This window comes from Nicotiana sylvestris, chromosome 6 (assembly GCF_000393655.2).
Source record: "Nicotiana sylvestris chromosome 6, ASM39365v2, whole genome shotgun sequence".
Classification (NCBI taxonomy): domain Eukaryota; kingdom Viridiplantae; phylum Streptophyta; class Magnoliopsida; order Solanales; family Solanaceae; genus Nicotiana; species Nicotiana sylvestris.
Genome location: NC_091062.1, coordinates 166641139 through 166665176, shown reverse-complemented (window position 1 = coordinate 166665176; position 24038 = coordinate 166641139). Strand labels below are relative to the sequence as shown.

The 24038-nt window shown below is 39.1% G+C and overlaps 1 pseudogene; it reads left to right on the top strand.

The window, feature by feature from the left end:
• Window positions 1–362: 362 nt before the first annotated feature.
• On the top strand, window positions 363–7199 carry LOC104210370 (anthocyanidin 3-O-glucosyltransferase 2-like; annotated as a pseudogene).
• Window positions 7200–24038: the final 16839 nt, after the last annotated feature.

Below are 24038 nucleotides of genomic sequence, written 5' to 3'. Positions count from 1 at the left end.
AGAATAATGAGGCTAGTACTCGTCTCGCTGGTGTGAATATGAATAATTGTTGACATATTCAGTGACAAATTGGTAGCACAACTGATCAGCATGCATGGTTGACCAAGCTGTGTATTCTTCAGTGCTGCCTTGATTTCTTTAATTTTGTCGCATCTGTCCTCGTTGCAAGAAGATATATATAGTTGTAGTTGCAGTTACAAAATGTTGCAGCATTTTAATTGGAGCTCATTCGCCCAATGTTAGATCTAATTGGGAAGCACGCAAAAACAAAAACAAATACGCGAAAACCTATGATAAATGTACAAAATTATTAAGAGCAAAAATAAGAAACGGTAGTCATATTGTGCATCGATCGATCTCATATGGAGAAATTAGCAGAAGTGATTCTGGTCCCATCTCCGCCAATGGGCCATGTTGCTCAGATGGTGGAGTTAGCAAAACTCTTAGTCCACAGAAACCATCAGCTCTCAATCACCCTCCTCGTTATGAAACTCCCCGATTGTTAAAAAATTAATATTTTTAATATCTCAAAAAGGATGAATATTTTAATATTTTAATATCTCAATGCTTATGAACATTGAATGGGTATTGAAATTAGTTACATTTTTTGTAATCTTGAAATTGACCAAAAGGTTTGTCCGTTTGCTAATATTAAGTGTGATAGTGATTTCCTTCAACTTTTGAAAAGAGTAATTATAACAATTTCCTAATTTCTTTAATTCTTTGCCCATTCACAGTGATACGTTTTCAAATTCTTAGGCATCAGTTTTCTTATTGAATTTATGGCATTTAATTCTTTGCCTTATGTTTTCAAATTCTCGGGCATCAGTTTTCTTATTGAATTAATGGCATTGAATTCTTAATGATTCTCAACTTTCAGATTTATATCTTTGGTTTATATATAAACCTATCAACTTGTGTTCATGTAGTAGAGTGAAAAAAGCTAAAAATCTTTTTTTTTTGTGTTGGGTTTTCTTCTCGTAAAACTTTGTTGTTTCTGCTCCTAATTATACTAGAAGAGCTTGTTGAATCCTGGGGGATATGCCTAATATTATGTATCACGGTATGGGCGAAATATCCTTAAGGACAGTGTCCTTGACACGCCTCAAGCTAAACCTTTTATTCTCCATAATCATTTCCAACAATCTTAAGGATATTTTCACGTTGTTATTATGGAGAATAACGCTACTAATGTTGTTGTTGTTGCTACTACACCCGCTGCACCTACTGTTTCTGTTGCTGTTCCATCGCTAACATGTGCCAAATCTTTTTCCGATGTTTTGAAAGTTGCGGTTTTTGGTGGAGATAATTTTAACCGCAAGCACGCTGTTGTTGACAAAGGAAAAGAAATTGCAACTAGAAGCAGCCTTGTGGAGGAAAACAACCGTCAGAGAAAATCAAGTAACATGTATGACGAAAGAAATGGTTATAAGCCCAAAACCAACAATCAAACCTTCAAGGAAAAAAGCAACTGCTTTGTGTGTGGCAAATCTGGCCACTATGTTGCTCAATGTCGAAAAAAGGTTGGGAATGACAATCCCACTAAGGCTAAAGTAAATTTGACTGAAGCCAAAGTGGATGATATAATTGTTGTGGTTGTTTCCCTGGTGAACCTTGTGGCCAATGTGAAAGATTGAGTGTTAGATTCTGGTGCCACTAGGCACATATGTGCTAACAAAAACGACTTTGTGTCTTACACCCAAGTTGAGGAAGGAGAAGAAGTTGTATATCTTGGTGACTCAAGAACTACTCAAGTTCTTGAAAAAGGCAAAGTTCTTCTCAAACTCACATCTGACAAAACTTTGGCATTAAATGACGTGTTGCATGTTCCTAGTATCCGAGCCAATTTGGTCTCTGTGGGATTATAAGGAAAAGTGGGGGTGAAGGTTTCTTTTGAATCTGATAAGGTCGTGTTGACCAAGAATAATAATTTTGTTGGCAAGGGTTATTATAACCATGGCTTGTTTGTACTCAATGTTATCAATGAAAATGCTAGCACTTCTGCTTACTTGATTGATTCTTTTAATTTATGGCATGCTAGATTAGGACATGTTAGTTTATCTTATATTAAGAAAATGCATTCTGAAGGTCTTATTTCAAATATTAATTTTTCGAAAATTGATAAGTGTGAAGTTTGTGCAGAAGCTAAACAAACTAAGAAATCATGTGCTTCAGTATTTAGAGAATCTGAATTATTAAGTTTAATTCATACTGATTTAGGAGACTTGAAACAAACTATGACTAGAGGAGGGAAAAAATATTATGTGACTTTTATAGACGATTTTTCTAGATATACAAAAGTTTATTTGTTGAGAAATGAAGATGAAGCTTTTGATAAGTTTTTAATTTATAAATCTAAAGTAGAAAATCAATTAGATAAGAAAATCAAAAGAGTTAGATCCGATAGAGGTGGTGAATTTATTTTGTTGAATAATTATTGTGAGAAAGAAGGCATAATTTACGAGATAACTCCGTCATATTCTCCACAATCAAATGGTGTAGCGGAAAGAAAAAATAGGACTTAAAGGAAATGATGAATAGCATGCTTTTTAGTTCTAGTGCCCCGGATAATCTTTGGGGTGAAGCTATTTTATCTGCTTGTCATTTACAAAATAGAATTCCCTATAAGAAAATGGGTAAAACTCCTTATGAGTTGTGGAAAGGGTATTCCCTAATTTGAAATATTTGAAATATTTGAAAGTGTGGGGGTGCCTTGCTAAAGTTATGTTACCCGATCCTAAGAAAAGAAAAATAGGATCTAAAACATCTGATTGTATGTTTATTGGGTATGCTGAAAGCAGTGCAGCATATAGATTTTTAGTAGTCAAAAGTGATGTACTTGAAAACAATACTATTGTTGAAACAAAAAATGCTGAATTTTTTGAAAATATTTTTTCTTTAAAATTTGAGAAAATTTGTGATGCTCATATTATTCCAAGTGATAATATTTCACATGTTCCAATTATTCAAAATGATTTTAAAACTGAGGATTTAAGAAGAAGCAAAAGACCAAGGAAAGAAAATCTTTTGGTAATGATTTTTATACTTATCTTGTAGATAATGATCCTTTAACATATTCTGAAGCTATTTCTTCATCTGATGCCTCATTTTGGAAAGAAGCTATTGGTGTAGAATTAAATTCAATTTTACAAAATAAAACTTGAATTTTAGTTGATTTACCTCCGGGAGCTAAACCCATTGGTTGTAAATGGATTTTTAAGAAGAAACTCAATCCGGATGGTTCCATTGATAAATACAAAGCTAGACTTATTGCAAAAGGTTTTACCCAAAAGCAAAGTATTGATGACACTTATGCTCCTGTAACTAGAATTTCCTCGATTCGTGTTTTACTTGCCTTGGCTTCTATTTATAAATTTTATATTCACCAAATGGATGTTAAAACTGCATTTTTAAATGGTGATTTGGCAGAGGAAATTTATATGGAGCAACCTGAGGGTTGTATAGTGTCTGGCCAAGAAAACAAAGTATGTAAATTGCTAAAATCTTTGTATGGTCTAAAGCAAGCACCTAAACAATGACATGAAAAATTTGATCAAGTATTAATTAATGATGGTTTCATCAATTGAAGTAGATAAATGTGTTTATACAAAATGTGTAGATACATGTGTTATTATTTGCCTTTATGTGGAGGACATGCTTATTTTTAGTTCTAGCCTTGATTTGGTACATAAAACCAAAATTTTCTTGTCTTCTAATTTTGAGATGAAAGACATGAGAGAAGCTAGTGTTATTTTAGGCATGAAAATTATAAGAGATGACAATAGTTTAATGCTGACTCAAGAACATTATGTTGAAAGAATTCTTAAAAAATTTGATAATTTTGATGTGGTACCTGTAAGCACTCCTTATGATGCTAGTAGTCAATTAAAAAAGAATAAGGGAGATGCTATAGATCAAAATAAATATGCTCAAGTTATTGGCAGTCTAATGCATTTGATGAATTTTACTAAACCTGATATTGCATATGCTGTGTGTAGATTGAGTAGATATACTCAAAACCCGAGTCATGATCATTGGAATGCATTAGTAAGGGTAATGAAATATTTGAGCGGTACCATAAACTATGGTATTAAATATAGTGGATTTTCTACTGTACTAGAAGGATACAGTGAAGCTAACTAGATCTCTGATTCAAATGATACAAAATCCACTAGTGGTTATGTGTTCACCCTCGGTGGGGGTGCTGTGACATGGAAATCAGCTAAACAAACAATAATAGCTAGATCTACCATGGAATCTGAGTTTGTGGCATTGGAATTGGCTGGTAATGAGGCCGAGTGGTTAAAGAACCTTTTGGCAAGTATTCCACTAGGAATAAAACCGACACCTTCTGTGTCGATGCATTGTGATTGCCAAGCTGCAATAGCCATTGCCAAAAATAAATTCTTTAATGGGAAGAGTAGACATATCCGATTGAGACATAATGTGATAAAGCATCTGCTGAGAGATAAAATTATTTCCATAGATTATGTGAAGTCAGAAGTGAATTTGGCCGATCTTCTGACTAAACCTTTGGGAAGAAAATTAATATCTGAAACATCGAGGGGAATGAGGCTTTTGCCAATTTGAGTTATATCAACTATGATGGTAACCCAACCTATGTGATTGGAGATCCCATGAAGTAGGTTCATATGGGTAATAACAAGTCATTATTTGATCAAATGTGCACTATTAAGTTATATCCTTTCCTATGGTGTGTGTATATATAGTGCAAGACTGCAAGGAATGAGAGATTGAGTTATTAAACTCTTAATCTAATCCATAGCCTAATTTTAGGTGGTGTATTGCGCTGCAGAATACACTTGATGAATTGACCTATTTAAGTGTGGAGTGGGGCCGCTCCTATGAAATTTATGGCAAAAAATTTCTAGAGCACTTATGAAAACCAGGCACACGCATGGCCTATTAGCGCAAAATCGCGATAAACAACAAAGTGTGTGGGGGTATAATGTGATAGATAAGACACTAAACTTGCAAAAGAATTCTTGGTTCATAGAATTTTTGAACTTCACCAATTGTTCTGTAAGTTAATCTTATTTTATCTAGGTCTGGTTCATAGTCCAAGAGACACCAGATGCGACGCGTTATGCTCATTTGTGAAAACCCAATTTTTTTTATTTCATTATGATATCCTTTTGAGCTACGTGGGGGATTGTTAAAAAAATAATATTTTTAATATCTCAAAAGAATGAAATATTTTAATATTTTAATATTTTAATATTTTAATATCTCAATGCTTATGAACATTGAATGGGTATTGAAATCAGTTACATTTTTTGTAATCTTGAAATTGACCAAAAGGTTTGTCCGTTTGCTAATATTAAGTGTGATAGTAATTTTCTTCAACTTTTGAAAAGAGTAATTATAACAGTATCTTAATTTCTTTAATTCTTTGCCCATTCACACGTTTTCAAATTCTTAGGCATCAGTTTTCTTATTGAATTCATGGCATTAACTCTTGCCTTACGTTTTCAAATTCTCAGGCATCAGTTTTCTTATTGAATTCATGGCATTGAATTCTTAATGATTCTCAACGTTCAGATTTATGTCTTTGGTTTATATATAAACCTATCAACTTGTGTTCATGTAGTAGAGTGAAAAACGCTAAAAAAAATTTCTTCCCTTTTTTTTTGTGTTGGGTTTTCTTCTCGTAAAACTTTGTTGTTTCTGCACCTAGTTATGCTAGAAGAGCTTGTTGAATCCTGAGAATACACCTAATATTATTTATCACGGTGTGGATAAAATATCCTTAAGGATAGTGTCTTTGACACGCCTCAAGCTAAACCTTTTATTCTCCGTGATCATCCAATTTTTTCCAACACCAATTACATTGACGCAGTCAGTGGCCCTTTCGTTGACTCTGTAGCTGCTTCATATGCTTCTGATCGGCTTCGGTTCTTCCACTTACCAGCTGCCGATCCAACCCCTCCAAAACCCGAGTACACTTCTTCTACAGATTAGTACAAAGCCAGGAATCTCAAATCAGGGACTTCTTGATAAGTCAACGCAGAGCTGGCCTTAAGGTTGCGGGTTTTGTTGTTCACATGTTATGCGCTCACCCATTGATGGATGTCGCTGAGGAGTTTGGGATACCGGGCTATGTGTTTTTCACTTCGCCAGCTGCTTTCCTTGGATTGATGCTTCATTTCCAGATTCTTGACGATGAGTGAAATACGGATGTTTCTCAGTTCAAGAACGCCAACAGTTGGTTGTCATTTCCTAGTTATGCCTACCCTGTTCCTCCCAGCGTATTACCAATGGTTCTAGTAGACAGTGACACGTGGCTTGTAAGCGGATTCCTTGAGTTCGCTCGTGGATACAGAAAAGCCAAAGGCATTATCATCAACACTTACACTGAATTAGAAACCCACGCCTTGGATGCTTGTAAGAACAACATATCAAGATCTGGACAGATCCCACTACTACCCTCCATCTATTCAGTGGGTCCCATTATGAACCAGTCAAAGTCGTCCCGGCTAGAGTCAGAGGAGACAGAAATAATAAAATGGCTGGATCAGCAGCCACCGGAATCGGTGGTACTGATTTGCTTTGGAAGCCAGGGAAGCTTACCAGTGAAGCAAGTGAAAGAGATAGCTTTAGCTCTAGAACACAACGTACGGTTGTCGCGCGGTTCTTGTGGTCTTTACGTCAGCCCCCAGAAGAAAGCAGCAATGATAAAAACGCCCAATTCCCCGGAGACTACACGAATTATTTTGAAATCTTGCCGAAAGGATTTCTAGAGCGGACAGTGAAGAAAGGGAAAGTGGTGGGGTGGGTTCCACAATTCAAAGTGTTGTCCCACGAAGCAATCGGGGGATTCGTGTCACACTGCGGCTGGAATTCTATACTGGAAAGCATATGGTGTGGGGTGCCTATAGCAACATGGCCATTGCACTCAGAACAACAGGTAAATGCGTTTCAGTTAGTGAAAGAAATAGGAACTGCAGTGGAGATTACTTTGGATTACTGTGAGCGGAGGAGTAAAGATGATCCGCCCATAACTGCACAAATCATAGAAAAAGCGATAAGGGAATTGATGGGAAATTAACACGCAAGTGAGAGACAAGGCAAAAGAGATGAAAGAGAAGAGCAGGGCCAGCATTATGGAAGGTGGATCCTCATATGTGTCCTTTGGGAAACTCGTCAATGAACTACTGGAAAACACAGCTACAATCTGACCAAATTACATTCCAAGGTTTTGTAACAACGAGCTTGCGCAGGTTGTAAGTTGGGCTGGGAGAATGGTTGATGTTTAGCTTAAAGTATATATATTTCTATGTATATCGCCTTATATTTGACTTTTGTTTCGTGAATTTAGGATGTTAAATGTTATAATTTATATTAATTTGAAGTGTTTTTACTTGTAGGAATGATTCGGGAGCAATTGAGGGCGAAATGCGCAAGATTTGAGCCAAAACGAACAAAACCGGGAAAATGTGCATTTGGGCGCCACACGCAGCGCCTGGCGCCACCTGTGGCGCTGGAAACAGAAGCTGAAAATTGAGTAGCGCCCTGGTGGGCGCCTGGCACCGGGCTGGGTGCTGTTGACGTGATTTTTGTCCTATTTTGCCCGGGACACAGTTTATTTGGCCCTAGACCTATCCAACACGTATAAAAGAAAAACTAAGCCTATTTTGAAGGAGAAGACACCACTTTGGAAATATCCAACATATTTTGGAGGGGAATTCACGTGGAGGAACACACACCACGCTTGGAGGAGGCTTCTAACTAGTTTTTCTTCTCTTCTCTTCCTTTAATTTCATAGTTCATTAGTTCTAGAGTTTTGGGTGCTACATGAACGTTGTAGTTTGAAGTTTGAATATTTCTTATTATTTTATCATATTGGTTTATTTATTCAATCTTGTGCGTAATTATTTGATTGCTTGATCACTAATTGAAATACTATCTACGAATCTAGGATTGAACTTAGGAGAGAGAATTCTAGATTGCATATAAGATTGAGTAGAGCAAGATCTTAACTCTTAGGGGAGCGGATTTGCGGTTAGGATAGGAATATGCCTAATCCCCTTGCTTGGTTACTATACAGGAATTATTAATGCGTTCTTGTTAATTCTAATTCCATAGGAATATAGGCGTTATGTTAGCTTGAATATGCGAGTTGTACTTCGGGAGAATACTACGAGCAATATTAACCCTGTCAACCAATAAACCAGATAAATTAATTAGACAATTTAGGTGAAAAACTCAACGAGATTGTTAGCTAACCCATAGCTCTAGAATATTCTCTCCCATTGAATTCGTCTTTAAGCTTGTCGTTGTTTTCTCTAATCTCTTAGTTTGTTACTCTAGATTAATTGTTGTTAAATATTCATACGTTAGGGTTCGCTTGAATAGATTAATTGTTTGGTTTAATTTAGTTGATAGTTAATCACAAGTCCCTGTGGGTACGATATCTGGACTTACAATCCTATATTACTTGTCGACCACGTATACTTGCGTGTGCATTTGGGAGCAACAAGTTTTTGGCGCCGTTGCGGGGGACTTAGAAATTAACTATTCTACTAGATTGGATTTTTACTTTTTGCCTATTCAAGTTTTTATTTTATTTTATTTTATTTTTAACTTAGTTATATTTTATTATCTTTGTTGACATGGTATCTTGGAATGATAATTGGTCGAATATTGGTTATTCTTATTATGGTGATCTTTGTCCATATTGTGGAGGACCACACTTAGAGAAAAATTGTGCATCTCAATCTGACGTGTGGAATTTTTGTAATATGTGTGGTTGTCAAGGTGGACATTAGGACGGTTGTCCTAATTATTTTTATCCTTCTCAGAGTTCTTATTATAATGTTTCTAATAATGTTTATGAGTTTGATAGGAGCAATGAAGCGGAGGATATGAAAAGCATGGCTCGTACTATGGACATGATAAGGCAAATAATCGAGCAACAGAACATGATGAGGTAAATAGTCGAGCAACAAAGTCTTGATGCCTTAATGATCAAAAGACTCCAGGCTAGAATGGACGAATTAATGGCCAATTTCCAAGAAGAACCTCAATTCGATGAAGAGAGCGAGTTCCCATAAGAAGATTATTTTGAAGAAGCAGATATAGTGAGCCAATCTTGGCTAGAGGAACAAGCTCAACTGATAAAATCTCAGGAGTTTCTCCGTGATGGTCTTTCAAATATGACAGAACAACTGATAGAAGGAAGAACTGAGCTCAGGCAAGAGATAGACCAATTTGGCTCAGATGTCCATGACATACAGGCTAAATTGAATAAAAAGGTTGAGGCATCTGATGCCCTACAACCAATTTTTGTGGATATTGGCCAGCTTGTGGAGCGAAAAGAGGAATTCCAGCTATTCAACCAAAATATTATTAATGATGCCAAGGTTGACGAATAGTGCAAAATTGAGGATGTCAAAAATGATGCGATTTTGGAGTTGGAGCGTATTGGACCTCATTCTAAACACTTTTCAATATTGTGTTTGGTTGGTGACATGGGAATTGGTCCAGTCGAGCATATGGAGGAGTCAATGGATGAGGAACAAAGTGTTTATATTCTGAAATTTGCCACACCAAGGAGACAAAATGATATTCCTCACTTAAAGGCCAAGAAGTGCAAGATGCGATACCTATTGCTTGATTCATTTATTTTTACACCACCGCCCCAGGAACATGACAGAAAAATTGATGCAAAATTGGGGGCGCAATTCATATCTTCAAAGTGGAAGGAAAAGTGGTGAAACTGATGGTGTCGTGCTGCGACGTTAAATCAAGCGCTTGTTGGGAGGCAACCCAGCCTGTATTTTAATTTTTTTTATTTTTTATTTTTTATATAGTGTCAAGTTTCGTGTTGTTTTTGTTTTACAGAGTGGGGGAAGTCTGAGTACCCGAAGTTGAAGTTGAGGAGCATGTTTGAGCTTAAGTGTGGGGTCGTCCCGACCCTTAATATTGAGGATCATGTCCGAGCTAGGCCCGAGAAGGCCTCAGGGAGTATTTCTCACCCTTGTTTTAATATTTTTCTCTATGATCATGCATCGAATACTATGCATAATATAAGTGTGGGGTGGAAAAACTAATTTCTGAAGGGTAATTGTATAAAACTATTTTTTTATTTAGTTTTTATGTAGACATAGTTGACATAGTCTAGGTAAAAAAAATGAAAATTGAAATTTTTTTAGAAAAAGTTCAGACTTTTCCCGACGATGGATCTTTTGGACAATTTTCTTGAGGGATAAAGTCTGATTAAAAACACCAAAAAGATTTTTTTAGGATAGTTAGATAGTATCCCTTGGTTTTTCTTTGGGCGCCGGTTCTTTTCCAAGGGTGTAGCTCGAACCAGGTACTTTATTTTAATTTTTTTAGGAGTAGTTCAGGAAGAAACTGAGTCGCTCTGAGATACTCATTGACATGGTTGATGCTGGCACATTAGGCTATGACATATGTGAGCACGTGATTTTTGCCCTATATGAATTATTCCAACAAATTCAAAACAAAATAATTTCTTTCAGTGTTTGCAATTTTGTGGATTTTTGTGGCATTTGCTGTTAATTATTCGCATTTTATTTGTGCGTTTTAACTAGTGAAAAATACAAAAATACGTTGCGTTTGCATTTAGGGTTAATTTTACATTTTAGGATTAATTAGAAAACTAATTGTTGCATAAAATGGAAAAATCACAAAATTAGTTTAATTTGCACTTTTAATTTTAGCTTTGATTTTGAGTAGCTTTCTTTTGTTAATTTATTTTTAATTAATTGTGTTAATTATCATTTTAGGTTTAATTAGGTTTTTTTAGTTCTAGGAATTAATTTTGATTTTAATTAAATTTCGAAAAAAAGGAAAAAAGGAAAAAGGAAAAAGAGTTTTGAATTAAATTTGTTTTGAATAAAAAATGAAAAGGGTTGGGCCAGTTTTCAAACTAAACTCCCAGGCCCAAATCTTCCAATGTGAACCCCGTCCAAACTACCCGAAACCCAGCCCAAACCCACGCCCTGACCCGGTCTGGTTCCCCCCACTCAACCAAACGACGATTCCAGTTCCCTTCATCTAGAACGTTGAACGGGTCTGATCGGACGTATCAGAACTGGGGAGGTAAGGATATTTATATGTCCAAATACTACCCTACCCCCCTCATTTCATTTCGTTAAACCCCCCCATCCTGAGACTCTCAGCAAGAACCCTAACCCGCTACCCCCTTTCCCCACTGCTTCGAGCCTGGCGGCGACTCCATAGACCACTCGAATCCCCATCAAAATCAACACCACAACACCCCCATGACTCCCTCATACCAAATCCGGTACTCGTTTCCCTCGAATCTTTCCAGAACCCGTCGAATCTTGATTTGAAGCGTGAAACCCTAAAAAGCCAAAATCAGATTCTGTGCATGCAAGGGCTGTTTCCCCGATTTTCCTAAGTGTTCAAGGCCGATTTGTCACGAAACAATGATGGTCGCTGGTTCTTGATAAAGAACAAGCTATTAACATTATTTTGGGATAAATTGAAAATCCAGTGTTGGTGTCGAGTTTAGTCGGTAAGCTTCTTTATTTTTTCTGTCCATTTCTGTCACTTCACCATTTTTCTCTTCTTTTCTTCTCCTTTTTCTTTAATTAATTTTTATTCTGACTAAAAGTTGATAAAAGTTTTAAACCTAGGTTTTCATTTTGGTGTTCGTATTTATTCTGTGTGTTCTCCAATTTTCTTTTCAAATTTGTCGTCAGTTTTGTTTGATTTATGTATGTTGACTGTTTAGCTTTATTTAGGTCACAATTTCTGATTCTTCTAATTGTATAATTAGCTGTGGTTGATTAGGTAATATAGTTTAATTATAGTTCATTAGTTAGCCTAAAAAGAGAAATCAGTCATTTAGCTAGAATTTTAGTTTTAAAATCTCCCAAGTGATTATTGATTCATTAAAATGAGCTTATGATTTTGTTTGGGCCTTGAGGCCATTCTCGACCCCACTGCAAAAGCCTTTTAAGTTTTGGGTCAAGATTGACCCATATCTGATTTGGGTTCAGGGGTAAAAATAGGGCAATTAAGGGTTAGTTTGGGTAAAAGACATAGGGAATCTTGGTGTAACTGACTAGGGAAGCTTTTAGGAAGCTGGGGTTGGGGTTATTCTGAATTTCTAGATTGTACATTAAGGACTCCTAAGAAAAAATGAAAATTTCAGAAGGTTTTTAAATGCAATTTTGAACTCTTTAAGGCTGCCCTAGTAGCTTGCCTATAAAGGCATTGTTACTTAGATCTCGAGGGGGATTTTAAAAGAAAAAGGGCTAAAAATACAGAAAATGAAACGGCTAAAAGAGAGATAAAACTACTGTTCCATTGAAATTCATTTGGTGATTTTGAAGTTTTTCCAGTTCTGAATCAAAATCTCTGGTTTACATTGAGTTGAAAATGGTTTAAGCATTCCTGTGGTTAGCATATGAGGTTATTTTAAAAGTTCCCGGGGTTGTCTTTGAGTTTTAAACTTGGGCAATCAAGCTTGGTTTGAGCTGATTTCTGCTGCTGACTTCTTGCTGATGCTCTACTGATTTCTTCGTCTTTTCTTTGCTCTAACTGCACCAGGTACTCTTCTAAAACCATGGTTGGAAATGAAGCCTGTTTGAGTTTCGTATAAAGATTTGTAAACTAAGCTGAAGTTGAATGAAAAACATTAGTCCTTGTTGTTGGTTACTGTTTGATTTTGCCATATTCTTATTCATGTTCTAGTCTAGCTTATTGTGAATGATCCATTTCCTGATATACATTTGGTTTTAAGTGCTGGATTTGGACCTTGTGTGAATATAACTGATTCGAGAGTGTTTTGGACTTGGTAGAATATGTATTAATTAAGGACTATGATTCCTAGTTTAATTAGTTAAGGCTAGCTGATTTGGAGGTGTGTTTAATAACTTTGGTAAATTCTAAGTTCAGATTCTTTATGCTGCTGGTTTAGCAAGCTTGATTTAGGCTCATTTCCCACTGCTTATTTTAGATTTACTCCTATATCGCTTGAAATACAATACAAGGGTTTTAGAGTTGTCATTTTCCTCATGTAAACCTTGAATCTTAAAAAACTTTCGAATGGGATTTGAGTCTGATTTTCGACTCGGAATTTTCAGATTTGGTTTAACTCTTTATATTTAGTTTGCTTGGCCAAGTTTTGATGTCGTATGGTCTGTTTTAAGTGTTCAATATTTGAATCAGAATTTAATACGAGTTGGGGGCCTTTGAGTTTTATTGTTAATTGGTGAATAATTTGCTTCAAACTTCGTTCAATTCCAGATTTTTTGAATGATATAATTTGCTTCAAACTTTAGTGCCGAATCGTGTATTGGGCTGCCATTATTGGCCCAATGGTGATTATTTTTCCCTTCAGCGATCTGATTGCCAAGCTGGGCTTCAATGTTGAGCCCAGTTGTTTCTCATGCCGGCCTGTAGCCACAGCCAGCCAGCCTTTGGCTTATGACCAGCCTAGGCTTTTACCCAATCAAACATGGGTTGTCATTTGCTATCCTATTGATTATTAAATTTCAACTTAAGCTTTGGCATAACATAAGTAGAAATCCTCCACGTCTATTAATCAACTAGTCACGTTCTTTTAATTAGATTCGAGGTGCGCCGTGCCAAACAAAATGACAAATTGCACGACCATCGCTTAATTAATTTTGTTTCAATCCTTAGAATCCGAGGCGTGCCACTTAGTGAAGTCCCGTGGCCCTCACATAGTTGCCACGCGAAATTGCTTTAGGCGCGTTAGTTTAATAATTTTACCTTCTTAAACTCGAGTGTGCATTTCATGTGACCCAAATCTAAATCTTAAAACGTTGAATAAAATATGTTTAGGATCGCGGGTGCATTTCATGTGGCACGATCCAAAGACATGTTTTAAATGACGTTCAATCTTCTTTTAAAATTGAATAAAGCGGTTAAAAGTAAAAATTCACACATAAGTTCGTAATTGTTTAAGATCAGATAATTAAGCCGAATATAACAGTTAAGTGACCGTACTAGAACCATGAAACTCGGGAATGCCTAACACCTTCTCCCGGGTTAACAGAATTCCTTACTCGGATTTCTGGTTTGCGGACTATTAAACAACGTCATATTTTCCTCGATCCGGGATTCAACCGGTGACTTGGGACACCATAAATATCCCAAGTGGAGACTCTGAATTTCTTAATGTAAATCCCGTTTCGATTGTCCTTTAATTGGAAAAACTCCCTTATACCCTTCACGGGGGGTGTAGGTGAAATAGGAGGTGTGACAGCTCTAGCGACTCTGCTGGGGAACGAACCCAGAATCTCTGGTTCAGGGTTCAAGAATTCGAGCTTAGAATAATTGTTATCATTGGCTTTATCCATTGTCTGATTTTATTACATGATTTGGGCCTAATGTGCTAATTTATTGCTTTTACCGCTTTGATATTCCGTGAACTGTATATAAATTGTTGCGAAATCCCTCTTCTCTATGAGTCTTCTAAATCATGAAGAAGTGTGCACTTCGTGTGACTTATTTTCTGTTAGAGTCATATTCTAAATTTAGAATAAGGTTCGGGCAAGTTGCAAAGCCGGCGAAGCTCTTGTATTCCCAGTACGCTGCCCCCTCTCGGCTCGAGCTCGGGTAAGCCAGGTCTAAAACAATAAACCCCAGGATTTAAACCTAGTATAACAAGACCTCATGCCGGATCCCTAGTAGGAAAGTTTGTTTGCATCATGTGCATTTTGACTTTGGAGACTCAACACAGGGGTTGGGTCTGTCTAGGACAGGTGCACCCGAAATAAAAAGACCATCCTGATGCATCTTACTTGCTACTTGTGCATTTATTTGCTTTGGATTTGCATGCTGACCAGCTTTTGAATAAAAAGGGAGAGAATTTGGAAAAGAAAATAGCAGTGTGAGGTAATTACCTGCGGTGAAAACCACTGTCCCTAAAAGTATACCGAAACTCTGCCGAAATTTTGAAAAATAGGGGAATTTTGTGAATTTTAAAGAAAAATAGGAAAAAATATCTTTTTGTTTTTGGGAAAAGAAAAAAGAAGTTGGGTTCTTAAAATTTTTCCAGAACTACACCAGTTTGATTCTCACAGAGTGTGAGATACATAGGCAACCCCCATCGGGTCCAACTTCCCTTTTGCAAAAATAACACAAAAGAACAAAAATTTTACTTTAATTTGAAAATAATTAGGGTGATGTCATTCTTGTTAGAATTAGCCAAATGTCCCTAAAAGGGCGCCGGAAGGCTGTTTTTGCAAGAACAACCACTTTTAATCACTTTTAATGATTTTGGCTGGTTAGCCGACACAGCCTTAAAATCTTCGTTTTCGAAGTGCTGAAAGGCCGTATTGGCAAAACCGGATATTTGTGTGGAGGTTTTGGAAAAACGACGGTCATTTTTCTTGAGTCAAAACGAGTCATAGTTTCCTTTTAATTAAAATCACCTTAATAAATGTGCAGGATGAGCACAATTCAAAATGAACCTTTCTCAGTCCGTGAAGAGATCCCTTTGGAGCTACATATGTGGTGGCATGATTTAGGAGAATATAGCAGAAAAGCTGTGACAAAAGCATTGGGTGGTCTTATCGGGCTCTTGAAGGTTAAGCCAAGAAAAGACGTGATTGAGGCCTTGATACCATTTTGGGACCCAACACATAATATATTTCACTTTGCTGATTTCGAGTTAACTCCTACATTGGAGGAGATTGCAGGCTATGCCGCTTTCGAAGGGAATCTTAGAAGTCAATACCCGGTGGCACCGAGAACAGTAACCCCTCATAAATTTTGGGACTTGGTAAGCATCAGTCGTGACATCCGAGACGGAAATTTGGCCAAAGGATTCTGTACCTTCTACTTTCTGTATCGACGTTATGGGAATCCCCGTGGCTTCGAAATGCCAGATACCGGTCTTACTCACGTGGGAAACCAAGACAAGTGGGAAGCTCGGAGAGGATTAGCTTTCATAGCAGCGTTCCTGGGTATTTTGGTTTGCTCTAGAAAAGACGGGAACATAGAGTTGGGACTTGTAGGGATAGCCAATTTTATGATGAAAAAGGCAAATGGGACTATAGTGCCGCTGATCTTGGCGGAAATTTACCGAGCACTGACCCATTGTCGAGATGGAGGGAAGTTCTTTGAAGGGTGCAATATGCTATTACAACTATGGATGGAGGAACACCTTTGCCACCGTCCCAGATACTTTAATTGTGGTATGACTGGCCTTGAATGCATCGAAAAACAAGAAAAGCGGGTAGAGGGTTATGAATTCCCGGACGGTACGGAAGCATGGCATGCTCATTTGAGATCTTTGACTGCAAATAAGATCGAATGGACATTCAGGTGGCTCTCGGTCGGTGAGGTAATCTACATGTCGGCTGAGGAATGCTTTCTGCTGTTAATGGGTCTTCGGAATATCCAGCCTTATGCTACGCACAGAGTACTACGTCAGTTAGGCCGATACCAGACCATCCCACATGATGAAGATTTGAGTTGGCAGGCTATTGAGTTAGAGCCAAAAGCTGCCTTCCCAGAATAAAGAGTGCGTCGGATTTGGCATCAGTGCAGATTCTTAGGGCCTAATACTCAAGTACGAGATCTATCTAGAGGCGAGGTAGAGTCTAATTATACTGCTTGGTATGGTAAAAGGTCCCGGGTTCAACATAAGCTCGAAAGGCCCGCAAAAAGACCCCACGTCCAATAGTTCACTGATGGAGCACAAGTGCAATGGGACTAGTTGGCCAAAGAAAATGAGTACAGGGCTACCATAAGCAAATTGGAGAAACAAGTCAGGGACCTTCAGTTTGAAAATAGTTTGCAAGACGCGGCGGACGAAGGAGACAAGAAAAGCTAGCCATAGAAAATGAGGCCCTTCGAGCCCAGATTCAGAAAATGAAAATAGTGGAAGAAAACCCAGCCCGAAGTGCCAAAGATGAGAAACTCATAGCTAACTTGAGGTAGAAAGTGAGTGACTATAGTTTTGATTTGAACAAAACAGAAGGTGAACTAGCCAAGGCTCGAAAACAGTTGGCTAAAAATGCAGATGAACGAGCACGCCTGGTTAAGCAGTTGAAATAAAAGTACAATGATGAGGTCGCGGGATTAAAGAAAAGGGTCATCGCCACGGAAAACAAAATGATGAAATAGGCGAAAGACTTCAAGGTTGAAAGAGAATATTGTTATATGGCATTGGCGCAATTAGAAATAGATCTGCAACAACTTCAGGAGCAAAATCAAGTGGCCGAGCAAACTTTGGGGGCCAAGGCCCAGCAGATTGGGCATTTGTTACAAGAAAAAGGTGTCATAAGAGAGAGAATCAAAAACATCGCCAATTACATAGTTATGAAGTGCCAAATCTATGAGGATATGACTCGCACTACCTTCTTCGTAGCGGTGATGACATTCGTTAAGCAGATAATGAATGACTTGGACCGATTTCAAAGGGATCTTGCATATAGGCCCGCGGCGAGATCGAATGATGTCTCGCGAGCACCAGGAGCATTGATGTATTCATGATTTTTCATTTGAGTCTGCATTTCCTTTCCGTTAGAGTCTGTCAGTTGTGTTGAGTTTGTATTTTCTTTTGCTGGAGTCTGTCAATTGGGTTCGAGTCTGTATTTTCTTTTGTCAGAGTATGATAGTTTGTTTTGGAGTCTGTATTTCATCTTTTCATCAGCGTCTGTTAGTTTCTTTTGGAATCCGTCAGTGTTGAGTCTTTGTAATCAAAGCGTTTGTTTTTTATGAAATTGAAAATCCCAAAAATTGTTTTTTTACTTTGGTACTTATCTCCCAGAACTACGCTCGGTCTGATTCATGCGGGGTCATGATACGTAGGCAGTCTTTATAGGATTCGACCATAATCAAAAGAAAAAAAAGAGAGGAAAAACAAGAGAGAAAAAGAAAGAAAAGAAAGGAAAAATAAGAGAAAGAAGCAATGGCAGAACAAGAGGGAAATGAGAGGATAAAAACAAAGAAGAGCAAAGGCCAGAATGAAAAAAAAAGAGAGAGAAAAGAAGAAAAGAAAGAAAGGCCGGGATGAGCAAGCAACCAATCAAATGCATGATAGAAACGGTTAACTGCTTAGGTGCATTTATTCCCCAAATGTGTGATTACCAATTTGTTAAAACCCTAACCACTAACAAGGTTGTTGTTGATGTATTGAGTCCAGGCAGATGGTTAGTGGATTGGCATTCTGGAAACTCACTCATACAACACCCGATCAAAAGACAGGCTGAATATAGCCAACCAAGAACCGGAGACAAGTATTGTTGACCCGTCAAAAGAGGTGGAAGAGCTGGATGTTAATGCAATGAAGGAAGAGATGTATAAGTTAAAGTAGTAGATGGCTGAAATGTACCAAGCCTGGGCAAAGGGCCATCCACCACCAGTTTATCCCGCCAACCCTGCTTATATCCCACCATCAGCCCAACCTCCGGAACCTCCCACCGTGAACTCATCTCTAGCCTTTTCCCTCTACCAACAATGCTATGGCACCACTTTCCATACTTCTCAAGCTCCACCACCCAAACAAGTCCCATACCCTCCCCCACCAATTACACCTGTTTTTGTGGCACCTCCACCTGCTACATTACACCGATCTTCCAGTGAACCTCAGTTCCAAACTCATGACAACCAGTACTATCCCCCTGAACCCACCTTCAAAGTTCCAAAACCATATTCTTACACCCCTCATCTTGATCTCCCGGCAGAGACCGAGAAGCCACCCAAAAATCCCGAGCATGAAGAGATGATCAAAAAAGTCAAAAGCTTAGAACAATCGTTCCGAGATATGAGGGGGTTGAGAGGTCAAGTAAGTGTGGCCTATAAGGATTTATGTCTATTCCCAGATGTTCAGTTACCAGCAGGGTTCAAAATGCCCAAGTTTTATCTGTACGACGGGCTGACCCAGTAGCACACTTAAGAGGATTTTGTAGCAAGATGAGAGGAGCAGGTGGAAGAGATGAATTGCTGATGGCATATTTTAGCCAAAGTCTTAGTGGATCGGCATTAGAATGGTATACCAGATAAGATCACAGTAGGTGGTACACATGAGACGATTTGACCCAAGCCTTTGCCTGCCATTTTCAGTACAACCTCGAAATTATCCCAGACCATCTGTCATTGACAAAGATTGAGAAAAAGCCTGGTGAGAGCTTTAAGGAATATGGATTCCGTTGGAGAGAGCAAGCAGTGAGGGTTGACCCTCTGATGAAAGAAAGTGAGATGGTTGATTATTTCTTGCAGGCATTGGAACCCACTTATTTTGGTCACTTGGTGTCAGCAGTAGGCAAGTCCTTTAATGAAGTTGTAAAAATGGGAGGCATGGTTGAGGAGGGACTCAAGTCCAACAAGATCATGAGTTATTCAACAATCAAAACGATCACCCAGGCCTTTCAAAACGGTACTGGAGGTGTACTCGGGATGAAGAAGAAAGAGGACGTTGCGATAATTGAGTCGGGAGCTTGGGTTGGATCCAGGAACATTCCACGTTACTACAACTCACCTCAACCCTACCACCAAACTTACCCCCACACTCCATATAGTCCACCACAACACTACTACCCACCGCCCGATCCCCATATTTCCGTCTATCACGCACAAACCTATACCCAACCTCCCGCTCATGCACAATGGCGTGCGCCGACCCCATAAAGTCCATACTTAGCTCCACAAAATGCCTATCCACCCCCGAGAGCCTACAAAAATCCCCCTGAAACAGGTTTCCGGCCAAATCAAGCCTTTAAGAATGAAAGGTTGCAGAAACAGAAGACCTTCACTCCTTTGGGAGAATTATATGCTAGTCTATTCCATCGACTGAGACAGTTGGGTATGTTGAATCCGATTGAGGCTATACTGCCGAATCCCTCTCCCAGAAATCTTGACCGCTCGGTGAGTTGTGAGTATTGTTCAGGGACCCCGGGTCACGACACAGAGAAATGCTGGAAGTTGAAAATAACTATTCAAGAGCTCATTGATACTAATCGGATTGAGGTCCAAGCCCCAGAGGCACCCAACATCAACCAGAACCCATTGCCGGCCCATCATGAGACTAATATGATTGAGATAGTGCATAAGGGAGGGGAGCCTAAGAAGCCCTCGCAAACCGTCATGATGATTCGGGCTAGTGAAGCCAAGCCATTTGAAAGGCCAACATGTGAGAAGTCTGTGATCAAGTTGAACGAGGCAAATAACGAACCATCCGTGGAGGTCAAGAAGGGGTCCTCAAGTGACGTTGCAGGAAAACATGAAAGAGCAAAAGTGGTTGTGCCAGGAGTGACGAACAAGCCTGTGGTAATTGTGAAGGGCGCTCGCACAGATCCTGTCGTTATCAAACCAGTAACTTAATTACCGATAATTAGCAGCAGGGCAGTCCCATGGAATTATGAACGAGTGATAGTGACTTACAAGGGGAAAGAGGTTAAAGAAGAAGTGTGTGAGACCCATGGTTTGACTCGATCGGGGAGATGCTTTGCTCCCGAAGAGTTTAGAAAATATAAAACCTCAAAAGATAACCTAGTGTTGGTGAAGAAAGCGGTGGCTGAGGAAGAAGCAGAAGAATTTCTGAGAAAGATGAAAGTACAGGACTATTCCATTGTAGATCAGTTAAGGAATACACCGGCTCAGATCTCGCTCTTGTCATTATTGATACATTCAGACGAGCACCATCGGGATTTGATGAAGATCTTGAACGAAGCCCACGTTCCTGAAAAAATCTCAGTAAACCACTTGGAAAAGATAGCTAACAAGATATTTGAGGTAAACAGAGTCACTTTTTCTGATGATGAGTTGCCCGTGGAGGGTACCGAGCAAAATAGAGCCCTCTATTTGAAGGTGAAATATGAAGATTCCGTGGTTACTCGGGTACTTGTTAACAACGGTTCCAGTGCAAATATTTGCCCTCTTTCCACTCTGAACAAGTTGAAGGTGGATGATGAAAGAATTCACAAAAACAGTATCTGCGTTTGGGGATTTGACGGTGGAGGGAATGATTCGGTCGGGGATATAGTGCTCGAGCTTACAATAGGGCCAGTTGAATTTACTATGGAATTCCAGGTGCTCGATATGGCTGTTTCTTACAATCTGTTGTTAGGTCGACCCTGGATTCATGCTGCCAAAGTGGTCCCATCCACTCTGCACCAAATGGTTAAGTTTGAATGGGATAAACATGAAATTGTTGTGCATGGCAAAGACAATTTGCGTATTCCCAGTGATGCCATTGTTCTATTCATAGAGTTTGAAGACGACAAGGGGCCGTGGGTTTATCAGGTTTTTGACACTATATCGGTAGAGAAAATTTCTGAAGGGAAGTGCATGCCGACTCCAAGGGTAGCTGCTGCATCAGTCATGGTAGCTTTTGAAATGTTGAAAAATGGTTTTGTGCCGGGGAAGGGCTTGGGTTCATCTCTGCAAGGTATCTTGCAACCGGTTTCTCTTCCTAAAAACTTGGATACATTTGGTCTGGGGTTCAAGCCCACAGTCACAGACGTGAGAAGAGCCAGAAAAATGAAACAGAGAGCATGGGCCCTTCCAAAGCCAGTCCCGCATCTTTCCCGATCATTTTTCAGGATCGGTACCAGAAAGAGCCCAGTGACGACGGTTACCAGTTCGGTGGTTGATGTGGATGGAGATTTGATTGAAAGGTTCGAGAGGATATTCGCCGATGTGAACGTGTTGGAAGATAGAGAGGGTTATAGCAAGGTGGATGTGCAATTTGTTGGGCCCGGTGCAAAGATTAACAATTGGGAAGCTACTCCTCTCCCCACCAGGAGGGAGTTTTGGTAGTTTGCTTTGATTTTCTTTCAATTTATCTGGATTATTCCAGGATTGTAATTCAGATTCTATGTTCCGTCCGTTTGGATGTATAAACTCTGTTATCTTTAATTTTAATGAAGTGCAATTTCTCTTTTCCCCTCTTCCTGATAGTTTTATTTTGTTTTCCTTTTTTTCCTTGTACAGTTCTTTTTATGCTGGATTCAATGATATGACATGCATGCGGAATCTCCGGCCCAGTCTTAAAAGCCAATCTAATTCTGAAATAGTAATTCAAGAAATAGAATGTGATGTTGAATCAGAATATGACGAGGATGAAGCCTTTGAAGAGAATAGTAAAGAATTAAGTCATTTTAAAGAAAAACCCAAGCCTAACCTGAGTGATACAGAAGCAATCAATTTAGGGGACCAAGATAATGTTCGGGAAACTAAAATAAGTGTCCATCTTTAACCATAACTCAAAGAGGAGATAATTAAAACACTGTTCGAGTATAAAGATGTTTTTGCATGGTCCTATGATGACATGCCAGGTCTAAGCACTGGTTTGGTGGTTCACAAATTGCCCACTAATCCGGCATTCCCCCTATCAAGCAGAAGCTGAGGAAATTTAAAACTGATATGAGTGTGAAAATCAAGGAAGAGGTCACCAAACAGTTTGAGGCCAAAGTCATTCGGGTCACTCGGTATCCACTTGGTTAGCCAATGTAGTGCCTGTGCCCAAGAAGGATGGCAAACCAGGGTATGTGTTGATTATCGAGACCTCAACAAGGTGAGTCCCAAGGATAATTTCCCACTGCCGAATATCCATATATTGATTGATAATTGTGCCAAACATGAGGTTGGTTCTTTTGTGGATTGTTATGCGGGCTACCTCTAGATCTTAATGGATGAGGAGGACGCGGAAAAGACAACATTTATCACGCCATGGTGAACGTACTGCTATCGGGTCATGCCATTTGGTTTGAAAAATGTCGGGGCAACCTACATGAAGGCAATGACGACCATATTCCACGACATGATACACAGGGAGATCGAGGTTTATGTGGATGATGTGATTGCAAAGTCTAGGAAGCAGTCTGACCATATTAGAGATCTGAGAAAGTTTTTCCAAAGGCTTCGCGGGTACAATCTCAATCCTTCAAAATGGGCATTCGGTGTTCCATCTGGAAAGTTTTTGGGATTCATAGTCAACCGCCGAGGTATTAAATTAGACCCGTCAAAGATCAAAGCTATCCAGGAACTGCCACCCCCAAAGAACAAGACTGAGGTGATGAGCCTGTTGGGGAGATTGAATTACATCAACAGGTTTATTGCTCAGCTCACGAAAACTTGTGAGCCCATCTTCAAATTGTTAAAGAAAGATGCTACATTCAAGTGGACAGATGAATGTTAGGAAGCATTTGATAAGATAAAGGGGTACTTGTCAAACCCACCTGTGTTGGCCCGCCAGAACCAGGGAGACCTTTGATTCTGTATTTGACAGTCTTGGACAATTCATTTGGATGTGTGTTGGGACATCATGACATCACTGGAAGGAAGGAGCAGGCCATATATTATCTCAGCAAGAAGTTCACATCTTACGAGGTTAAGTACACTCAGCTTGAGAGGACGTGTTGCGCCCTAACTTGGGTAGCCCAGAAGCTGAAACATTATCTGTCCTTTTATACTACTTAACTCATCTCTCGCTTGGATCCGTTGAAGTATATCTTCCAGAAGCCTATGCCCACGGGAAGGCTCGCAAAGTGGAAGATCTTGCTCACAGAATTTGACATTATCTATGTGACTAGGACCGCAATAAAAGCACAAGCATTGGCCGACCATTTGGCTGAGAATCCTATGGATGAAGAATACGAACCTTTGAAGACTTACTTCCCTGATGAAGAGCTAATGCACATTGATGAGTTGGAACAGATTGAAACACCAGGATGGAAGCTTTACTTTGATGGTGCTGCTAACATGAGAGGTGTTGGAATAGGAGCGGTACTTGTTTCTGAAACAGGGCATCATTACCTTGTTACAACACAACTTCGGTTCTACTGTAATAACAACATGGTGGAATACGAGGCATGCATTTTGGTATTGAGGATGGTTGTGGACATGGGTGTCCAAGAAGTCTTGGTCTTGGGTGACTCGGACCTTCTAGTACACCAGATTCAAGGAGAATGGGAAACACGGGATTTAAAACTCATACCGTACCGGCAATGCTTGCATGATCTCTGCCAATAGTTTCAATCGATAGAGGTCAGGCATATTCCGAGGATCCACAATGAGGTCGCCGATGCTTTGGCTACTCT